Source organism: Eptesicus fuscus, chromosome 22 (genome assembly GCF_027574615.1).
Source record: "Eptesicus fuscus isolate TK198812 chromosome 22, DD_ASM_mEF_20220401, whole genome shotgun sequence".
In the NCBI taxonomy this organism is placed as follows: Eukaryota; Metazoa; Chordata; class Mammalia; order Chiroptera; family Vespertilionidae; genus Eptesicus; species Eptesicus fuscus.
The window spans coordinates 16,450,963-16,464,580 of NC_072494.1; the positions used below are offsets into that span (position 1 = coordinate 16,450,963).

Consider the following 13,618-nt stretch of genomic DNA (forward strand, 5'->3'; position numbering starts at 1 on the left):
GCTATCACCACCCACTCCACCCCACTTTGCACTGCCAATTCTCAGCCCTCGGCAGGCCCTGTCTGGGTGAGATGCAGCCAGACCTCCTCTCGGGGTCAGGCATTGCCCCCCAGTCCCTCACACCCACACGCACCTCCCTTCCGGCCAGGAGGAGCTGCTCCAATCTCCGCGTGCCAGGAAGTAGGAAAGTTCTACGCTGTGGCTGCCTGCCAGCGAGTCCGACAGGGCCCTGCCATTTGCAAACCATGTGACCTAGATGCGTCTGTTAGCCTGTCTGGGCCTCACCTGTGAAAGCCCTCACAGGTCATCTCCAGGGTCCTGTGTGACTGCAAATGGAAGGCTCTGTGTGGGGAACTGGGTGGGTACTCAGTCCAAGTTCTTCTTATTCCTCTCTTTGGGTCAGATTCCAAAGCTTTGGGTCAGTCTGCCTGTTTCCCTGTGAGTGAGATGTTCTTTCAGGATCTACCCCCATCTTTTTTGCCTGACTCTCCCAGCAGTTTCCATTTCATCTCCAGATATGGCCATTTTCCTTTGGTAAGTCCTTCCTGAAGTCTAACCTATTGCCAGTTGCCCCTCCCCAGGCCTGGCCTCTTCCCACTAGCCCTGCAGCTGGGGCCCCAAGGGAAGGGGGTGGAGGTGGGCTCTATGGTAACTCTGAAAGAGAATGCCCTCTCCTCATCTGCATACAGACAGTCTCATTTGCATAGAGACAGGTCTCATCTACATAGGCTCAGTAGGACTGGGAGAGCACATTCCCACACATTCCGGAGTGTCCCTCCAGGACCCTCCTGGCATCTCTGTCTAGGGAGGGTCCCTCCCCAACCCTCTGTCTAGGGAGGGTCCCTCCCCACCCGTACTGCCCCTGCCTGGGTCCCGGTTTCTTTCTTTCCAAAAGGCAGTCCACCCTCTGCCGCTTCTCTTCCACCTGCTGTCGCTGGTGCTCTGCTTTCTTTTCCTGTGCTCAGTGGAGTTATTCCACCTCCTGCGCCTGCTCCAACTCCTTCACCAGGAGCCTTCCTTCCCAGCCAAAGGAGGCCACTAGTGGAGGCAGAGGGCTGGCCCCAGTCAGTACTGCCAGATTGATGCTTGGGCTCTGGAGTCCAAACAAAAGCTGGGAGTCGGGGGAGGCCGTCCTGGGCAACTTCCCTCATGCTGACCCCAGGCCAGACCCTGTCTCCATTCACCTCTAGTCCCCAGGGACCGAGATGGGTGGTGGTGAGGAGGGTCTGAAGTGAGTCCTTGCCAGGCTGGGCAGCAGAAAGGTCCTAAAAGGAGGCCTGGGAACCTCAGAGACACTCCCCTGGGCCTGGAGGGCCTGGGGCCCAGCCCCTTAACTACGCCACATGATGCAATGCAGCTGCCTCTTCCTGGCTGCTTCTGAGGCCTCAGTCAGCCTTCCCAGACAGTCCTTGCGGGGAACCCTGGGGCTCTTTGGCTTATAGGTTGGGGGGAGCAGAGGCTGAGAGTCTTCTCCTGACATGTGTCCACCAAGTTGAGGACCCTGGACACAGCCCTTCCCCTCTCTGGCCTCATTTCCTCTGTAGAATCGGAGCTGGGCTAGACCAGGTGGCTTTAATGTGCTGAGCCAGCATTCTGCATGCAATTTCAGCAGATGCAAGGACCCCGAGGCACATCTTGACCTTACGCTAGGAGTCCTGGTCTAGAAGAGCTAAAAAGTTGTGATCAATGTTTAAATGGGAGTGTAGACATGTTCTTTTTTTTTTTTTTTTTTTTTTTAAATAGGGAGAGGGATAGAGAGATATAAACATTGATTAGAGAGAAACATTGCTCGGCTGCCTTCTGCATTCGCCCTAACGGGGATCAAGCCCAACCTGGGCATGTGCCATGACTGGGGGACCTCTTGGTTCATGGGTCGATGCTCAACCACTGAGCAACACTAGCTGGGTTGTAGACACATTCTTGGATGTCTGTGGAGTATCTCAGGGAAGACACAGGACCAGTGGTTGCCTCTTGGGACAGGTGAGTGGCTGGAGACAGGGGTGGGGAGGAGACATACGTTCCCTTTTGTGCTGTTAGATTTGAACCATGTGTATTATCATAAGCTTTTTTTATTTAGAAAAATTCCAGGTTTCAGACTATTTTTCCATGGAGGCATTGTTCCATTAGATGAGAGGAAGGCCTTTTTATTTTATTTTATTTTATTTTATTATTTTTTTTTTAATATATTTTATTGATTTTCTCACAGAGAGGAAGGAAGAGGGATAGAGAGTTAGAAACATCAATGAGAGAGAAACATCGATCAGCTGCCTCCTGCACACCCCCCACTGGGGATGTGCCCACAACCAAGGTACATGCCCTTGACCGGAATCGAACCTGGGACCTTTCAGTCCGAAGGCTGATGCTCTATCCACTGAGCCAAACCGGTTTCGGCTATTTTATTTTTTAAAAATATATTTTATTGATTTTTTACAGAGAGGAAGGAAGAGGGATAGAGAGCTAGAAACATCGATGAGAGAGAAACATCAACCAGCTGCCTCCTGCACACCCCCTACCAGGGATGTGCCCGCAACCAATGTACATGCCCTTGACCGGAATCGAACCCAGGACCCTTCAGTCCGCAGACCGACGCTCTATCCACTGAGCCAAACCGGCTTCAGCCTTTTTATTTTATTTTATTTTTTTTAAAGAGTTTTTATTGATTTTGTGTGTTTTTTTAGAGAGAAAGAAAGGGAGAGAAACATTGATATGAGAGCAAAACATGGGGTGGCTGCCTCCTAAAGATACCCTGCCAGGGATCAAGCCAAAAGCTGGGCATGTGCCCTGACCAGGAATCGAACCAGCAACCTTTCAGTGCATGGGATGATACCCAACCGAGCCACACTGGCCAGCCAGGGCAAGAGGAAGGACATCTTAGAGGGTGGTGGAGAGCTTAAAATGTGCTGGCTCTGGACTCTAACACTTCCCAGCAGGAGCTGAGAGTGAGAGGAGGACTATCTCGGAGGAGCTGTTGGATACAGATGTGCTGTGGGGGAAACGGGATCGAGAGCACAGGCCCAGCCTCTCGATGTGGCTCCCCTGCCCCTGAAGCTTCCCTCCTAAGATCTAACTGAAAAGTCCTACCTGCTCTCTAACCTGAATTCTTCTTGATAGACATATTCATTCTCTTTTACCATGACCGAGGGAGGAAGCAGGAGTGGCTGGGCCTGTGGCACAGGGGCTCTCTCTCTCTGTGGTCTGTTCAAACCCAGGAGGACATATCTGAGGAAGGGACACTCCATGGAGGAGACAGAGGCCCACCCACCCAGTGACCTCCCACCCAGGCACTCTGGGGGAGCAACCCACCTCCCCTATTGGTTCTTGGGATAGTATTGAGGGGCCTCCTTGGCTGGGAGCTTTAGCCCATTGCTCTGAGTTGGGACTGACCAGATCCTGGGTGTTCCCAGGATCCCTGGGTGGCTGCTCCCCCACCCCCTGCCCCACCATGGGAGTTCTGGCTTCCTCCTTCTGTTGCAATGGTGGCTTCTGCCATTGGTCTCCTAGAGGGAGCCCAGGATTGCCCTCCTCTCAATCAGTCCCTCCCCTCCAAACCCTGTCCAGGGACATCTACTGCCACTAGTACTGCTGTTCAGTAGTCAAGAGTCTTTATTAGGCAGGAGATGGGACTTCCATCTCAGAGGAATCTCAGCTCAGACGGCACAGGAGGAACCAGGATGGGATGGAACGGGAGCAAGGGTGAAGCCAAGTCTTGTCCCAGGGGCTCCAGGGGTGGTGGGCTGTGCCTCCCCACTTCCATCCCCCTCAAAGACTTCTTGGAGGAGGCAGTCAACTTAGGAGAATTTAGCCTCATCTTTCAGTCAATCCAGGAAGGCTTCTTAGAGGAAACCCAGGCCAACTGGTGAAGCAGGTTCTTCTCTTTGGTCTGAAAAGGAAAGATGTCAAGAGTGGAACAGGTTCTGTTTGGATGGAGACCTCAGCAGGAGGCAGAGGACAAACCTCCATGGAGAGTGTCCAGTGGCCCTGAAAAGGCTTCTCCTCCATCAGGGAAGGGAAGGGGGGGCGGTCCCCTGACAAAGGGGCCACCATGACAGTGGCTGACTCTAGGCGCCTCTTTTAGGTGCTCTCCCCGGGGCCATGGGGCACGGGGGATGCCAGGGTGGAGACTCAGATGCCAAGCTGGTGAGAGACTATGTGGAGGCCTGGGGGACTTGCTTCAGGAGGGCAGGAAGCATGCTTCCCTTGGCCAGGGACCAACCTGGGAGGATTTGGGGGTGACTCCCACAGCTCCTGTGGCGTCTACCCCAGCCCTGTCTTCAGCCTGCAAGCTGAAGGAGCAATCCCAAAACACACATCAGGTTCAGCATCCCTCAAACTCCAGCCCTGCACCTAAGAAGCAGGCCTCATTCCTCCCCTGAGAACTTGTGAAGTCTGTCCCAGCCTCCCCCTCTCTCCCGGCTCTGGCTCCGTGTGCCTACCCGCTGCTCTCTCCTCAGCCCCTCCCTGTGTGTTTGGAGTGCACTCTCCTGGCAGTCAGCACAGGAAGGGAGGGAGAGAGCATATGCTCTGGGATCCGCAGAGCCCCATTGGAAGCCCAGCCCAACCTATGGGTCCTGGGACTCTGGGCAGCATGTCTTTCTTGGGGCTTTGCTTCCACCTTTGTAAAGTGGGGACGATGTCGCCCAGTTTTCAGGCCTTTTGGAAGATGAACCGAGATAATAGCTAAGAAAGGGCTTACACAGGCAAGTAGGCACCTGACCAAGGCCAGTTCCTTCCCTCCTGGGGTGTGGGAGCTGTGCCCAGGAAAGGGCCCAATGAGGGTCTGCGCAGAAGCCAGGAGTTGGATGCACCGCTGTGGGGAAGTCATTCCTTTCCCGCCCCGTCTGGGGTTGGAAGCCAGCAGCTTAGGAGGCCCCACAGCTCACTTCTCCAAGGGCTTCAAAACCTGAGGAGAGAATGTCAGAAAGAGGGAACCTGAGCCATGCTGACACTGCCCGATCAGATCCCTGTCACCTCCTCCTCCCCAGACTCTCAGACTTCCCAAACTTACTTCCCTCCTCCCTGCTTCACCTTCTCCTTCCCTCCCCAGGCCCCACCCCAGGTCCCTAACCTTGACCTTGACCATACTCTGGAGGGGTGGGGATGGGAGGTCTGCAACTGGGTGAGGCAGACCTCCCAACCCCAGAGGTAAGGACTTGGTCTTCCTCAAACCTGGGCTCTTGGAGGCCTGTGCCCCTGACTCCTCCTGGCCCTGTTCTGGGCCCAGGCTAGCTCCCAGAGGCCCCGGGGAGCCAGCTGCTCCTCCTCAGTGCCCCAACCAAGTCTGTCTGCCTCTCCCTCCACAGCTCCCTTCCCCATTCCTGGCTCCAGGTTCTCGGGCTGCCTGGGAGCCCTCCCAGCACCGGTTGGCTGGGCTGGGGGAACAGCAAAAGAGACCGGTGCCTGTCAGGGCCTGGGAAAGGTTGGTGGATGAAGGTCTATGAAGGACCCCCCCCACCCCCCACCCCCGGTGGAGGAGGAGGAGTCCAGATGGAACAGTTTCCACCTGTTCCACCCGCCCAGCCCCAGACTGAGCCAGCATCTCCTAGCAACAGTACAGAGCAGGGGTCTGGGAAGAAGGTGGGAGCTGGGGAAGTGGGGTGGGGAACAATGATATCATAAATTATCCCCAGCCCCTCCCTGCCAGCCCACCCTTCCTCAGTTGAGAATGGCCTTTTTCTCCCCACCTGCTCCTCATCCCGGGTTCCCTCCCCAGCGCGGGCCCTGCTCAGTGCCATTGCAGATGCCCTCCAGGCCAAGGGGACCATTCTCTCCTTTCTGCTGGAGTCCAGGGGGAGGGCAAACTCTCACCCTCCCAGGATCTCTCCGGGGCCCTGTTGGAACCTCCCAATGGCGAGAGAGGGAGTGTGCCTTCCAAAGGCCCCCACCCCCACCCCGAACCCTGGGAGACGATCACTTTCCCAGGGTCTCTGGCTCTTGCTTCTTGGGGTGAAGATGGGGGCAAGGAAGGGAAAGTTCCAAGGATTTGGTGACACTGACTCTCCTTCTCTAAACAAAGGTTTAAACGTGGGGCCCCCAAGTCTTTACGGGGCACTTGGACCTCTCACCAAACTAGCCAATCTCAGTTCCCTGTCCCAACAGCTGGGCTCCGGGAGGCCCAAACAAGTGGCTGAAGCTGCGTGGCAGTTTCTTCCTTACCTTTCACATCCGTCATGTCAAGCCCAGGGTCAAAGAACTGGTGTGTCAGCAGCACGGATCTTGGTTAGACATTGGGAAGGACTTCCCAAGATAGAAATAAGCAAGATCCTAGAATTTCCTGGTCGGAAAGAGGAAAAGTCTGTCATAGAAACAGGAAATTGGGTGGGAACCTCTTAAATTGTACCTCATCATTGCTTTCCTAGCCATATAAGTAACACATTGGGAATATGTAGCACAGAACCTGACATACAGTAAGCCTCCCTTTGGGCTATTTTTAAGAAATCATATATTAACACAGATTCTTATTGGATAAATGTCAGGAGGAAGGGCAACATCCCTGAAGACCTAGCTCCCCTCCTCCAGGGACTGATGGGAAAAATCCAGAGATGAGGTAGTGCCCTGAGTGTACCATGGCAGCCAATTGCCATGGCAACAGCAGGAGTCTGGTTGGTTGCAGGGCAGCGTGGGGAAGCCAGCTGGTGCCAGATGGATGAACCCGGCAGAAGGTTGCCCCAGCCGGGTGAAGCTCATGTCCCCTGTGCCCAGGGCTCTCCCTCCATATGCCAGCCTCCGCCTGCTCCTTCCCTCCAGAACTAAAGGCCCCACTGCTATCTGTGGGGGATGATGCCCAAACCAGTCCTCCTCCCAGCTCTTGGCTTGTACAACAAGGGATGGCTGCTTAGAGACAAAGGCGCCCTCCTGCGTGAAGTCTCCCTGGACCACGGGCTGAGGGATCCAAATGTTCTGAAGGGAGCTCACTCCGGACAATATGCTGAGGAACCACAAGATCAGGGACTTGAGAGGGTCCTGAGCGGCAAGGCTTGGAGACACCATGTTGTACACATTCAAGTGGAGGCCACAGAGTCTGGCCGGCTCCCTCTGGTGAGCTGAGATATGGGCTGCAGGAAGGGAGCGGAGCAGGTTAGGGCAGTGGTCGGCAAACTGCGGCTTGCGAGCCACATGCGGCTCTTTGGCCCCTTGAGTGTGGCTCTTCCACAAACTACCACGTGCATACAGTGTGATTGAAACTTCGTGGCCCATGCGCAGAAGTCGGTTTTCGGCTCTCGAAAGAAATTTCAATCGTTGTACTGTTGATATTTGGCTCTGTTGATTAATGAGTTTGCCGACCACTGGGTTAGGGAAATGGGGGAACTGAGCTTCACTGCCCCGTCCCCGCCCGGGACTGCTGGCCAGCCTTCGCACAGGGCCAGGGGAGTTCTCCCTGCGGAGGAAAGCAGCTGTGGTCGAGGAGTCTACCACCCGGTTGTTACAAATGCGCCTCCCAAACCAGGCTCCGCACGATGCTCACCCGCTTGAGCACTCCAGCCAGTCCAGCGCCCTTTGCCACGAGCTGCACCAGCGAGCCATGCCCTCATTTCCAAACCCCGGAAGCCTTCACCTACCTGCCGTGGCCCCGCTGGGCCCCTCAGCATTTACAATCAACACTAGACGCCTGCACACGGCCTCACAAAGCTCACTCACTCCACCCCTCTGACCCGCAGCCCTGTGGCACTAAGTTAGGGCATTAGGTGACTTGTCTAAGGTACCCGCTAGTAAGGGAGGAGAGCCAGAATGTGTGTCCCAACCAGCCTGTCCGATTTGAGCCAAAAAGCAGAACCTCCTTGCCCTGGCTGGTGTGGCTCAGTTGATTGGAGCATTGTCCCGTGCATCAAAGGGTTGCAGGTTCGATTCCCGGTCAGGGCACCTGCCCAAGTTTCAGGTTTGATCCCTGGTTGGGGCACCTGTAGGACAGTTCAGATTAGCAATCAGTGACACAGGCCGGCAAGGGGAAAAGAAAAGCCTCTTAGGGGAGGACAAGATTGGGTGTGGGGAAACTGAGGTGGTCTGGGGAGTCCTTGTGTGTGTGTGTGTGTTTAATTCTCACCTGAGGATATGTTGAGAGAGAGAGAGAGAGAGAGAGAAACATAGATTGGTTGCTTCTTGTAAGCAATCCGACAGGGATCAAACCTGAAACCCTTCGGGATACAGGATGATGCTCCAACCAACCGAGCCACCCGGCCAGGGCTGGGGACTCCTTTTAGCTCTGGTCAGTCTTGCCGTTCCACCCTCCCATCACAGCCCTCCCTGGAGGGGGAGCCCTGTACGGGAGGAGGGGGGCTGAAACAGTCCCTATGTTGTGAAGATGAGGGACTCAGAGTGGAGTCAGCCTCAGAAGCACGTGTGGGCCGGGAAGGGCGTCTGAGGCCTGGCAGGATTGGGAGTTTCAACCAGCCAGAAAGAGGAAGGTGGGGAGCTGGGCCCGTGGGCAGGAGCCTGCCTGGGAAGGACTCCGCTGTGCCTGTGAGACCTGGCCAGGTCGCAGCTTCTTTTTCCTTCCTGGACTCCACTAAAGCTTGAAGCCACCCCTCAGGCCTTCCCTTCTCCAACCCATTCCACTGCACCCCCAAAGGGCCCCCTGGGAGCTAAGCCCCCTCACCTGACAGGGCCACTCACAGAGAGGTCTTTGTGCTGAGGCTGGGCCTGAGGGAGGGGCAGTGGCCAGCATTCCCCGCGTACATTCCACCTCAGTGCCCAGCAACAGGCAGACCATCATCTCCTCAGCTGTCTCTCCAGCCTCTCACCCCTTCTCTGGGAAGAATCCCCTCAGAGCCTTGGGCCAGCCCTGGATACCCCTTCCCCTTTCTGTCACTCCCTCTTCCAGAAGTTTCCAGGACTGAAACCTACTTCTCTGGTCTTCACTCGAGTCCCCAGCAGCCCATCCCCTGTCCTGACCTTAGGGCACTCACTGTGCTGGGGACCAATCTTGGCTTCTCCACCTCTCTCCAGAGAGCTCCCCCAAGCCCGTGTGTGTGTGTGTGTGTGTGTGTGTGTGTGTGTGTGCGCGCGCACGCGCGCGCATGTATGTGTGTGTGTTGGGGGGGGGGGGGCATTCTAGTGCAGAAGAAGCAGAGACCTTTCCTGAAGTAGCTTCCAGGCTTTTCATATGTTCCTTCATTTGGCCTGAACTAGCTGAGAGCCAGTCAAGTGTCTGGTCGGGGGTTGGGCTCAGTGGGCAGCTAGATGGGGTGTCCTTGACCCTCCTGGGAGGGGTTATAGGCTGCTTCCCAGCCACACCTTGCACCCAGCATCTCTGAGTACGTCAGCTCATTTCCCAGCTCCCCCATCAAGCCCAGCCCTCCTGGTGGAGCACGTAGGCTCTTAGTCACCAAACTTGTGCCTCCATCTCCCATCTCCAGCCCAGGCTCCCTTTGCTGGACACTCTAGTCCCCTAACATACCAGGCTCTTCCCTAACTCCTTGCTTTCAAGGACACTCTCTATTCTCCACCCCCCACTTCCTCAAACTCCTTAGACTGACACCTCCCTTACCCTCTATCCCCTTTATCTTTTGCCCCTTCCAGGAATGATGGCTGAAGTGATAAAAGTGAATGACAGCGAGAAGAGAGGAGGAGAAAAAAACCTCACAGCTGAGCCTTGGGGAGCCCTTTTGGCTGGAGAATTGGTTGACCAGGAGGACTGAGGAATAGGACCCAGAAAGAGTAGTCAGGGGCATAAGAGAAGAACCAAAGGCCAAAGGAGAAGACCAACTGGCTGTCGGTATGAAATGTGCCATAGAGCTCACCAGGCCTGAGCACGGGCTGTTGGGCCCAGGAAGGCACAGTTTCACCAGAGCCATGAAGATGGAAGCCAGGCTGCTGGGCCGCGGAGGGAAGACTTGGAGCTTCACTTCAAGGACACAGCGGCCTTCACAGGCCCCAGAGAGACCCTCCAACGGGCAAGTGATCCTGCCTGTCCACCCAGGAGGGAAACGCTCCTCCTGCGGCTGACACCTAGTTCTGACTGCTCCGGTGCTTTGTACATGACCCACGGTCCTCCCAGGGGTGTCTGGAACTAGACCCAGTGGAGGCCTCTCTCCCACCCTGTTCCTTCCTGTGTGAGGCTCCCATCTCTTCCGGCGCTGCCACGCCTCATCTCTCCCTCCTTCCTTCTCTCCCGTCCTCTCTTCCCAATTCCACTCACAGGAAGACTCAACAACGTTCCTGATCAAGCAGGAAGTCCTTCGTATAATCTCACCTCCCTCGTGTCCACCATCCAGGGCTGGCTCTCGGCCCGCACCTGTCAGGGAGGCCGGTTCCCAGGCGCCAGTCACCTAAGATGGCGGCCTCCCTCTGCTTCCGTTCCCACACCCTCGCCTCCTACTTTCTTTCTGAAGCCTGAGCCCAACAAGGTGGGGGGCCAGGCTGGGGAGCCAAGACCGGAGGAAGCAAGACAAAAAAGGACAGAAAAGCCGGCCCCTTGGCATCTCTCGGGCATTTGAGTCCAGCTTGGGAGGGAGGGCAGAAGGGAAGAAAGAAAGTAGTGTGAGTTTTTATTTCTGTCTTCTTCCTGCCACTTCCCCCCACTCCACACACACTTTGATGAAAACAAAATCTCTCCCCTTTTCTCTCCTCCACCCTCCTCCCCCTTTTTCCTGGCTCCTACCACAAGCCTCCTGGAATGCAAATGAGTTGTATTATGCAAATCTATGCAAATCAGGCTTAACGAGCGGAAGGAGGGGGCAGAATGCCTAATGAGTAATGGCGGATAGGTGCAGATGGAAGATGGCAGAAATGACCCCCTCCTCTTTGTTCCCACAGCCTGGAGGCTTGCTGGGGTAGTGGGGTATTCCTCCCTCTCTTCTGGCTGAGAATAGGCCAAGGCCCCATTGCTTCAGCTGAGAAGGCCTAGGATGGCCTTGGCTGTAGGTAAGGGACAGGAGAGCTTGGGGGGAGAGAGGGTTCAGTACAAAGGATTCCTGCTCACTTGCACAGCTTTGCCCAGAGACTCTGATACACCAGCTTCCCACCCTTCAGCTCCAGGTGCTGAAAAGAGGGTGATGCTTATGCACATCATGGCTGTGCATCAGAAAGAGGATTCCCAAGGGAAGATTCCCGACCAGACCCAGGTTCTTCCTGGGAGTGGGGGGTAAAAGCTGTCTCTCTTTGTGCTTTAGAAGATGAGGGTTGGAGAGGTTGCCATAGCAACATAGCATGAAACACCCACCTCCCCAACATCCAGCCCCAAAGGACCTAGGAGTTGGGGGGGGGATAATAGATTGACACCCCCTGGTGCCCCCACCACCTGGCACTGCCAGCCGGAGATGGCGCCATCAAATCCTAGAGAGAATGGCCCCTTTGTTTCTCGGCTCACGATGTTGGGGGAGCAGGCTGGAGCACACAGAAGGGCCTTTCCCAGGCCCTGTTCCAGTTTGCATGACTCTTGCTGGCCTCTGGAGAATCCTGTGGCCATCCACTGGTCTTTGTGCCCTGGCAGATGGCTGCCACTGTGTCTTTTCTCTCATGGGCTTGCCAGCTACTGCTAGGTATGCCTTCCCCTGTGCTTCCCCCTCCAAGCCTCTCAGACAGAGATGGTAGCCAGTTGCACCCCTTCCTGGCTTGTGTGGACATCTCATATGCCCAGATGTGCATCCTGTTCTTTTTTGTAAGGAGCAACCTGTGAGCTCTCTCTACCAGCTTTAGGACAGTTCCATCCAACTCAAGCAGGGAGACCCCCCAAAGGAGGCATCAGACACAATAGGTGGGCCAGACTGGATTCAGTAGCCTGTGTGGGCAGGAGTTGGCATTTCCACTAACCAGCAGAGCTGGTCACACCTCTTCCATTCTCTGGGGGTCTGTAAAATGAGGGACATAGGGCTGATGACATCTAAAGCTCAGTTTAGCTCTACCTGATCAGTTCACTCTATATCTTACAGGAACTTAGGTTAAATCCTTCGTGACATCTAACTCTCATCCTTCTTACTGCTAGAGCAGTCCCTGTCATTCAGACTCCCCGACGTAGACAAACCCTATTTCCTGGAGATGGAATGCCAACTACCCTCAGCCTTTTCTTCTCCCTGAAACTCCAAAGCTGCCTGAAAACACATCCCACACATTAAAAAAGCTAGAGTCTCATATCTGCTCATGCAGACAGGACTCCCTCCTGACCCTCTCAACAGGGGTCAGCCACAGCCATCTCACTCACCGGCCAGGGAGCTGTCCGTGGTGCTGGAGGCGGCTCCGATGCACGAGTGGATGACAGAGGGTGGGGAGGGTGATGGGGCACCCATCCACTCCAGGTGAGAAGTTAAAAGGAGGGGGAAAAAAAGCAGAAACACCCGGAAACAGTAAGGAAAGGAGTAAATGTATTCCTGAAAAAAAGTTTCTCCTATCTGAAGATCTCCAACTTGCCAATACTACTTTGGGGAAGGAAGAGCATAAAAGTCCTGTAAACTCTGAACCTCCCACCCCTCCATCCCTAATGACTACAGTGTCCAAGATTATCTCCGTCCTCATCTGGAGCCGATCTAGAAATCCACAAGGACATGTAACCATAGTTCCTGCCCTTGGGGAAGAGTTCAGGTAGAAGTCATTGACAGGATACAGACCTCTAAACTCCATCCTAAATTCTAAGGCTCCTACAAGAAATTTAGTAATAAAGATGAGGAAGATACAAATCTGCCCAATAGCATAATAGGTATCAGGAGCTTGAGAGGAAAGGTAGAGAAGGTCAGAAATAGAGTGTGTGTGTGCGCTCGCAGAAAGATAAGCCTGCTAGTATATCAGTGGTTCTTCACCCTAGTTGCACATTAGAAACACCGAGGGAGTTTTCATACAATACTGGGGCCTCAGCCTCATTCCCAGATACTCTTGATTTCACTGGTCTGGAGCTGAGTCCAAACATCAGTATTTTTTAAAAAGCTCCTCAGGTGATTTTAGTATGTAACCAAGGTGAGAATCGCTGTCTTGGGAGAAAGCAGAATTAAAAAGTGCAGGGGTTAAGCCTGCTCAGGTGGAGGAAGAGGCAAAGCTAGGGCCCCTGGAGAAGGAATGCATAGGGAAGAAGACGGGCACGTGACTCCTCTCCTAGCGCTCCCATTGGCCTGGAGACCGACTCAGGTGGTGGGCTTGTCTTTTCTGTGCTGTGAAAGCCCAAACCACTCCAAGGCAATGAGATGAACTGTCTCACCACCCCAGTCCCTGAGCAGAGACAGGAATGGGTGCAAGGAACATAAGGGCATGCTGCTCCCCTTCACCCAGAAGGTCCCCAGGGAGGCAGTTGTGGAAGGTAAACAGCAACAATGGTCTCTTTCAGTGTCCAGATTCCAACCCTTCAGCCCAATTAGCAGACACAGCAAACAGCAATTCAGCTGCCTTCAGCTGCTGTCATAACAAATTCAGAGCAGCCTTAATGGGGGATTAGGGCAGGAGAAGGAGGGGGATCACTCTGAGTCCTGGGAGAGCCTGGGTGGCAAAGAAGGGTTCCCCTTTTCTCTCACCTCTCTCCTATGTCAATATGTACCCACTCACCTTTACCTTCCATAACCCTACTCCTCATTCGCCTCAAAGCTCCAAGAATATTTTTATAGTTTTGTCTCCTCTTTCCCTCCAAAGACTGTAAATCATTAACCTAAAATCTCTTCTCTCCTAGGGAAGTTGGCATACCCTGCTTCTGGGTGAGAGAGTGCCA

At 54.5% G+C, this 13,618-nt stretch overlaps 1 long non-coding RNA gene across 8 annotated transcripts in view; it reads right to left on the reverse strand.

Moving 5' to 3' along the window:
* Positions 1–3,585: 3,585 nt before the first annotated feature.
* LOC114227810 (uncharacterized) overlaps positions 3,586–13,618 on the reverse strand; it is a 42,006-nt gene continuing 31,973 nt past the window's right edge. For 3 of the 8 annotated variants that reach the window (XR_003613897.2, XR_003613898.2, XR_003613895.2), the window contains 3 exons: positions 6,154–6,271; positions 4,694–4,900; positions 3,586–3,880 (listed from right to left, as the gene is read on the reverse strand). This is a non-coding gene — a long non-coding RNA (uncharacterized LOC114227810). The other 5 variants (XR_008555122.1, XR_008555124.1, XR_008555126.1 and 2 more) reach the window with 4 other exon arrangements.